Source organism: Triticum dicoccoides, chromosome 6B (assembly GCF_002162155.2).
Source record: "Triticum dicoccoides isolate Atlit2015 ecotype Zavitan chromosome 6B, WEW_v2.0, whole genome shotgun sequence".
Taxonomy (NCBI): Eukaryota; Viridiplantae; Streptophyta; class Magnoliopsida; order Poales; family Poaceae; genus Triticum; species Triticum dicoccoides.
Window position 1 is genome coordinate 569,891,930 of NC_041391.1, and position 8,160 is coordinate 569,900,089.

Sequence of the window (8,160 nt, forward strand, 5' to 3'; positions counted from 1 at the left end):
AGTCAACCATATCGATTCTTTCAGTTCTGACCGTCATGCCCACAACTTTCCAATGGTATATCACAATACCATTTTGACAAAGTGTGCATAAGTTCAAAATGAGCACATGGTGCAGTTCAACTACTGCCACAACGAGTTTGTGTGGTTGTAGAATAACTTATATATATGGCTAATTTTCTATACTCCTCAGAGTATATACTCCCACACTCAAATATACTCTTAAACAAACATATTGGACATGTTTATAATTATCAACATACCCTATTAATTATTCTAATATACCTAAATAGAATTTTCGTGGAAAATGGTATCGTTCAAGCCCTTAGTTTATGCAGTATGGCATTTTTACGTAAAAAGCATAGTTACTTGTAAATAAAAAAAATGTGGTCTCAAATGTAAAAAAATCATGAAAATCATTTTGGGGTGTCTAATAATGGTTAATGAAGTATAGTAAAAATGATCAATAGGTATAATAAATTCATTTATGCCGTATATGAGGAGAGGGAGTACATAATCATTTTCCTATATATCTTAAAGTTTCAAAGTCCGTCTTGCACTCTCTCTTACAACCTTCTCCTAAAAGTTGAGGCTCTAACTAACACCCATTAGAGAGCACGTCTTGATGTGCATACATAGCGGCTAGATCTTTTGACGTAACAACAACTCACACAAGTAAATTTGCATTTTGCTGGTTTTCTATTACTCAGCTTGCATATATTTTTTTGCGTGACGAGGGGGACTATTCAGTTATATTGATGGTTTCAAAAAAAATACATATGTATACATTAACATCAAACAATCATGCACAAAGTGGACTTTAAGTTCAGGCAAACCGTCTGATGTCATCTTACTCGGTAAATATGTAAATCTAGTTTAGTATTCTTTGAAGCCATGTCATCACAACTACACGGTCCAGTACCAAGAACAGCCACATGATGGCCAATTCAAAAAGAGAAAAGTATACTTTTCGTCCCCGAGCTTTTGGTGGAGTCTAGATTTGGACCCTTAACTCTAAAACCGGACAATTTGCACCCCAACTACCGTAACCGGAAATGGTTCATCCTTGGTCTCGGTTTTGACCGGTTTTGGGGCTGACTCACCCCGGTTTTGACCTGTGCTGACTCAAACTCACGTATTTTTTCATATTTGCTAACCTTTTGAAATTCATATACTCTTTTCAAATCCATGTAATTTTTAAAGTTCACGTATTTTTTTTTCAAATCCGTGTTCCCTTTCCAATCGATGAACTTTGTCTGAAACTCACGTACTTATTTCAAGTTGACATTTTTTTCTAATTTGCGTAAAAATGTTCAAAATCAGCGTACTTTCTTCAAGTTCGCATAAGTTTTTTCAAATTCATGAACTCTTTCCAAGAACGGACATGAAAAAGTATGTCCATTAAAAAAATCATGAATTTGAAAAAACTACATGTACTTTTAAAAAGTATGCAGATTTGAAAAAGTATGTGAACTTGGAAAAAGTAAGTGGATTTAAAAAGAGTACACCAAATTTTTTTTAGAGTTCACATATTTGAAAAAAATTTATCAGAATTTGAAATCATTGCACGGACTTGGAAAAAGTACATGAATTCCAGTTAACACGGTCAAAACAGGGGGGGGGGGGGACAGCACAAAAGCCGGTCAAAACCGTGAATGGGGATGGATCTTGTCCGATTTCAGTAGTTAATAGTGCAAATTGTCTGGTTTTGAAGTTGAGGGACCAAATTTAGACTCTGCCAAGAATTAAGAGACGAAAAGTATACTTTTCTCATTCAAAAATACCTTTGGTGATTCATATGGAGTTCTACTAGATGGTTAAGAGTTTCCAAATTGAATCACTCCTTAGTCTTATTAATAGTTATTTGGTATGTCTTTATAAGATGTATCCTAAACCTTTTCGAGCCTCCTTAATTGGCCACTTGATCCATGAATATAGAAGCAAAGGAGAAACGCTAGAAACAAAAAAGGTTCGACAAGACGCGTGGATGCTTCTAGTTCAAGATTTGAAACATACTTTACTCCATCACATGTGGTGTTGTTTTTACACAAGTGCATCTCCGTGACAAAACACTCCATGGCAAAAATAGTTTCACACAATGTTGTGTTGAACAGTTGCTATCTTACAGTTGAGCAGCGCGTAGTCGCATGCGTCACCCACCTTCTGAAAGATCCACTCATCGTCGATGCGCATGAGCACCTTGGACATGTCCAGTTTCTTCATAACTTCACTCCCTGGGTTTGCCAGCGCAATCTGCACCACCCGATGCAGTCAGTCATCCCGGCAATTGGTTCGAGCAAAACAAAACACGCACACACGCAGATACCCGGAAATACCTCTCATCAAATTGAGTTGCACAAGGTCTGAGTTGTATATGTTTTAAATAAAAGGTCTGAGTTGTACATGTTTATATTTACTGTGTACCTGAATATTCTTCATGTGCAAGCTCTTGCTGAGATCCTCTATGAGCTTCGTTCCGCTTGTGTCAATGCCAGCGACGGCTGCATAGAAAGAAAAACCGTGGAGCGGTTCTCAGAAACGAAAAGGTTTTGTGTTTTCAGGAAGGTGCATGTTATATCTATACCTATATCTTTTTTATTTTCTTTTTTTAATATTTTAACTAATAAAACAAGGTGCATTTCTCCTATTTCTTTATCCGTTCACCATCTAAAAATATTTTTCTATTTGAGATGCAAAAGAAAGAACATAGTATTATTTAAAACTCGTGAGTGCTAGAACAACTCACCACCCATGTCCAGGACGACACACTGTAGGCTCTGCTCACCCGTGGCCTTGATCCGCTCTTCCTCCTCGTTGATCCACCGCGAGATCCTAAACACAACCAGATGTCACTATTGCCATAGTAGAGTTTCATAGTAGATCCTATCATCCGATGATAGTTACACTCACGTTCTTATAGTACTGTCATATAGTAGTATATAATTCCCTCAAAAATCATGTGGTAGTATATGTATATTACTTTATCATTTTATAAATATGTTTAGGTACTATATTTAAGATTTTCCAAAGCAGAGTTATATAATATTTTTGCATGTGATCCATAAATTTTACTCTCTCCATCCCAAAATAAACTTTGTGCTAACTTTAATATAAAGTTAATACAAGCTGAGTCACTTATTTTAAAACGAAGGGAGTAGTATATTTTAAAAATAATTTTATATTTATACATGTATATAAACAATATACTATTTTCTGTAACTAAATATAAGAAATTTTTGCAGTTCAATTAGTACTAAGACTAAGATATTTTTATATATACTAGGCATCATATTGGATTTTACTCACCGCTCTCGCAGGTAGCTCGCGTTGGCGAAGAAGATGGGCGCGTCGACCTGCAGCACCAGCACTCCGGGCACGCTCTCCGCCATGGCGTACTGGTCCATCCTTCTGTACATGGTCGAGTTGGGCATCTTGCCGAGCGCCGTCGTCCTCGGCCGCGCCACGAACAGCAGGATCCGGACAACCGATATCCCGACCTGAAAGATACACACAATGTTTCCAGGTCAACACGAGTCCATGCTTCTGACTCCTTCTGACTCGAGTCCGATCCCGATGTTGTCCATACCGCGATGGAGAGTCCGATCCCGATGTTGTCCAAGACGACTCCGAGGTAGGCGCCGAGGCAGGCGCAGAAGTCGAGCTTGTCCACCTTCCACAGGCGAACGGCGGCGGGGAAGTCAAAGACGCCCAGCATCGCCGAGATGATGATGGCCGACAGCACCACCAGCGGGGTGTAGTGGAACAGCGGCGTCAGGAAGAGGAGCGTCACGGCCACCGCCACCGCCATCACCGCGTTGGACATGGCGGTCTTGCAGCCGGCGTTGACGTTCACGGCGGAGCGCGAGAAGGGGCCGGTGGTGACGTAGCACGAGGTGCAGGACCCCACGATGTTCGCCAGCCCGAAGGCTACCATCTCCTTGTTGTTGTCCACGTGGTAGTTCTTGGACATGGCGAAGCTCCTCCCCACGGCGATCCCTTCCTATATTTGTATGAACATGCGCACACAAATGTCACAGACCAGTTGTGATGAGATCAAGTAGCAAGAACTGAAGTCAGGACACAGGAGGAGGCTTACGGCGAGGCCGATGAGGCCGGTGATGATGCCGGTCTTGAGAGCGACCATCATGTGCGGCGGCGACAAGATCAAGCTCTTGGCGGACGACGGGTTTATGCCCTTCTTGAGGTTACCAATCTGGATGTGCAATAAAATTACAGAATTGGTACCTTATAGTATTTCGGAACGGAAGGAGTAAATTAACAATGTGCGTTTGCTGCGTGAGTTTACCACTTGGATGCCATGGTTTTGGCCATGGATGAGGTACACGAGGACGCTTCCAACGATGAGTGACGCCAACGGTGCCGCAGCCGACACCCAGAAGAGCCTGGGTCGCCTCTTGCTCTGTTGTCGAAACAAATATCAACAACCTAGTTTCCTACTGTTCTCAAGAGGCGATTATAACTGTATTAAAAGAGAGGAGAACTAAGAAAGGAGCTTACGAAGAAGCGAGTCATGAGCAGAAAAATGAGACAGCAACACCCGAGAACCAAGCTCTCCCATCGCCACTGCAATCGCACACATATGAGATATGGCACGCGACACAAACAACCTTGTCAGACCAAATACAAGTAGAAGTACACTATTTAAGGAGGACAGTGTGGCTGACTGACGTGGTGGGTCTGCGAGAAGACCGCCCGCATTACGGCGATGACGTCCGTGGCCCTGGTGAAGTGCTGGAGGCCAAGGAGGCCCTTGAGCTGCTGCAGGCACACCACCGTGGCGGCGCCGCCCATGAACCCGACGATGGCGGCCTGGGACAAAAAGTCCACCACGAAGCCCAACCTGAGGATGCCCAGGCCGGCCTGGAACACGCCGGCGAAGAAGGTGGCCGTGAAGGCCAGGTGCATGTACAGCTCCGGGTTCTCCGCCGGCGGCGCCTCCTTCCCCAGCAACGCAGGGAACAGCAGCGACCCCACCGCCGTCGTCCCCACCGCCAGGTCCCTGGAGCTTCCCATCACCGCGTATACCAGCGCCGGCACGAAGCTAGAGTCTGTACAACGTACGTGGGGTTAATTCGGCAATAATGTCGCACCGCACGCGCGTGCACGCATACCGGCGGCCTGGGTACATCATGTATGTATACTTACATAGTCCCATGATGGGCGGGAGATCGGCGAGCTTGGCGTAGCTGATGCCCTGGGGGACGGCGAGGCTGGCCACGGTGACACCGGCGATGAGGTCGGACCGGAGCGCGCAGAGGGTGTAGCACGGCAGCCACTCCAGGCACGGGAACAGGTAGCGGAGCGCGACCATGGCGCGCCGGCCGTGCCCGTCCTCACGCGCCACCGCTCGGAACGGGTCCTCGGGGAAGAAGGTCTCCTTCAGGTGGGCGCGGAGGATGTGGAGGAACGGCCGTGCCGGGGGCACGGGCACGCGCGGCGCCGCCGCCGCCACCGGCGTCTCGGGCACGTTGACGATCGGCATCCCTACCATGATTGACGGCTAGCGAAGCTGGAGGAATTGTCCACGAGCATGCATAAGCGAGTCGTCACAACTCACGACATCTGGGTCGATGGAAAAAATTTCGAGGACTGATGGATATAAATAGCGCGCGTGTGTCTCCGGGACATACGAGTCCGTGTGGTGCGGGTTGGAAGCTGGTTGATCGGCAAACTCTGCATTGCTGATTCGTTCGCTTGTAAAGATTCCTCAAGAAAAAAAAATGATTCCTTAAAAAAATGGATCTTACCAAATCTCACACATGTACTACTATCGTTGAATATTTATGGTGTGCTTATCTGGAGTGGTGTAATTGCGATCCGATCATCTCTGGAAGAGACCGATTGACCTAGTTACTACGAGTCAGAAATAGTAGGAGTATATTTGTTTGGATAAGAATATTCATTTGTGGAAATCTATTTTCATCGAAACAAGAACTAAATTAATTGGGAACCATATACATCTCTACTTTTAATGGAGAAGTTGGTAGCCTGGTACGGTCTTTTTTTGTCCGGTTTTATTTCGTCTCATCTCTCACCATCCCTTCCGCTGGTTTTTCTCCCTTCCGTTAAAAAACCAAATCCCATTAAGGGGATCTTGTTTCGTGCTTGCCTTGGCAGGTGCTGATTCAGTACAATTACATAAATAATAGGTAATTAAGAATTCAGAAATCGCATCATATATGTGAGATCGCCTTCCTAAAAGATAGACATATGATATTTCTTATTAATCTCTACTCCAACTGGAGGAGTTGGTAGCCTGGTACGGTCTTTTTCCGTCCGGTTTTATTTCCTCCCATGTCTCACCACCCCTTCCGCTGGTTTTTCTTCCTCCCGTTAAAAAACCGAATCCCATTAAGGGGATCTTGTTTCATGCTTGCCTTGGCAGGTGCTGATTCAATTCAATTACATAAATCTCTACTTCTAATGGAGGAGTTGGTAGCCTGGTACGGTCTTTTTTTTGTCCGGTTTTATTTCATCTCATCTCTCACCATCCCTTCCGCTGGTTTTTCTCCCTCCCGTTAAAAAACCAAATCCCATTAAGGGGATCTTGTTTCGTGCTTGCCTCAATACAATTACATAAATAACAAGTAATTAAGAATTCAGAAATCGCATCATATATGTGAGATCGCCTTCCTAAAAGATAGACATAAGATATTTCTTATTAATCTCTACTCCTACTGGAGGATTTGGTAGCCTGGTACGGTCTTTTTCCGTCCGGTTTTATTTCGTCCCATGTCTCGCCACTCCTTCCGCTGGTTTTTCTCCCTCCCGTTAAAAAATCAAATCCCATTAAGGGGATCTTGTTTCATGCTTGCCTTGACAGGTGATGATTCAATTCAATTACATAAATAACAGGTAATTAAGAATTCGAAAATCGCATCATATATGTGAGATCACATTCCTAAAAGATAGACATAAGATATTTCTTAATAACCTTCCAAAAAAAATCAGATATTCCCACACAACAAATCACTACTCCGGCACGCTATGCCATTTATTATTATCTCTACTATTAATTGGCAATCACAAGTTTCCTAATACAACAAAAATAACATATATATTTTTTCTTATGGGCGTACGATCAACGGGCTCTCAGCGACATAACCGAGCACTGCTTGCCAACATGGACAACGACCATGATGAGCTCGTGACATGCGCGATCTAGCGTTCCCCGTGATGGATGACGACTATACTCTACAGGATGTACACACGCCGACGGTTGTCGAAATGTTCACGGGCGAGGACAACATGACACAACATTGGTCAGGTGGTGCATGCTATTGTAGAAAAGAGGTGTGTTCCAAGCATAAGAAGGAAAAAGAACTAAAGCCACCAAGTGGTCTACGGTGTTGGAGAAATAATATTCTAGAAAACAATTAGGAATGAGAACTAAAGTTGGCAAGGAATGAGAAAGAAGAAGATGAGGCGTTGATGACAAACACACTAATATTGACGTGCTGCTTGTTGGCGAAGAGGCTAGAATTAGAAGATGCAGGTAAGGACAAGAAAGAGAAGAACGACAATTTTCCCTTGTAGCAATGAATGGTACGTGGGCTGGAGGTAGTACGTGGGCTGGAGGTAGAGCATATTGATGACTAGGAATATGTTCACATTTCCACTCGCGTCCGACATCAGTGTGCATTTCTGTAGTTACTTGTTGTTTTATGTCAATAGTATGTGTTAGGTTAACCCACTCTATTATATTATAAACATGAAAAAGCTCACCCCTGTTGTAATGCACGACGAGGATGAGGTGGACGTCATCTGGTTTTAAAGGAAGTGGCTCCAGCAAGAAATGTCCCGCTACAACGGGAAACCGAGCGGGGAGGAGAGGTTCCAACAGAAAGGGGGAAGATGCATCGTGGGATGGGATTTTTGTGTTGGACCCGAATGTTGAAGATAACATGGTGAATAGCCCGTAGCAACGCACGGGCATTCTAATAGTATGCATAAGAAGTCACTCGAAACCAACCGGACAACTGTGTCGGTCGAGCAAAAATAAAAGCACCCTGGACGCCGGTCGGCGTAGTGTTGGAGATACAAGGTGGTTCCCCGGCGTGTCGTCGTCTTTGCTGAGTTCGACAGGTCAATTCCTTTCGATATGTTATATGCAATGCTGCTCAGGGTTCTTTCATAGGTTGG

The 8,160-nt window shown here is 44.2% G+C and overlaps 1 pseudogene; it reads right to left on the reverse strand.

Annotated features, from left to right (window-relative positions):
- Positions 1 to 20: 20 nt before the first annotated feature.
- LOC119321282 lies at positions 21 to 5,509 on the reverse strand (annotated as a pseudogene).
- Between the last annotated feature and the right edge of the window lie 2,651 nt (positions 5,510 to 8,160).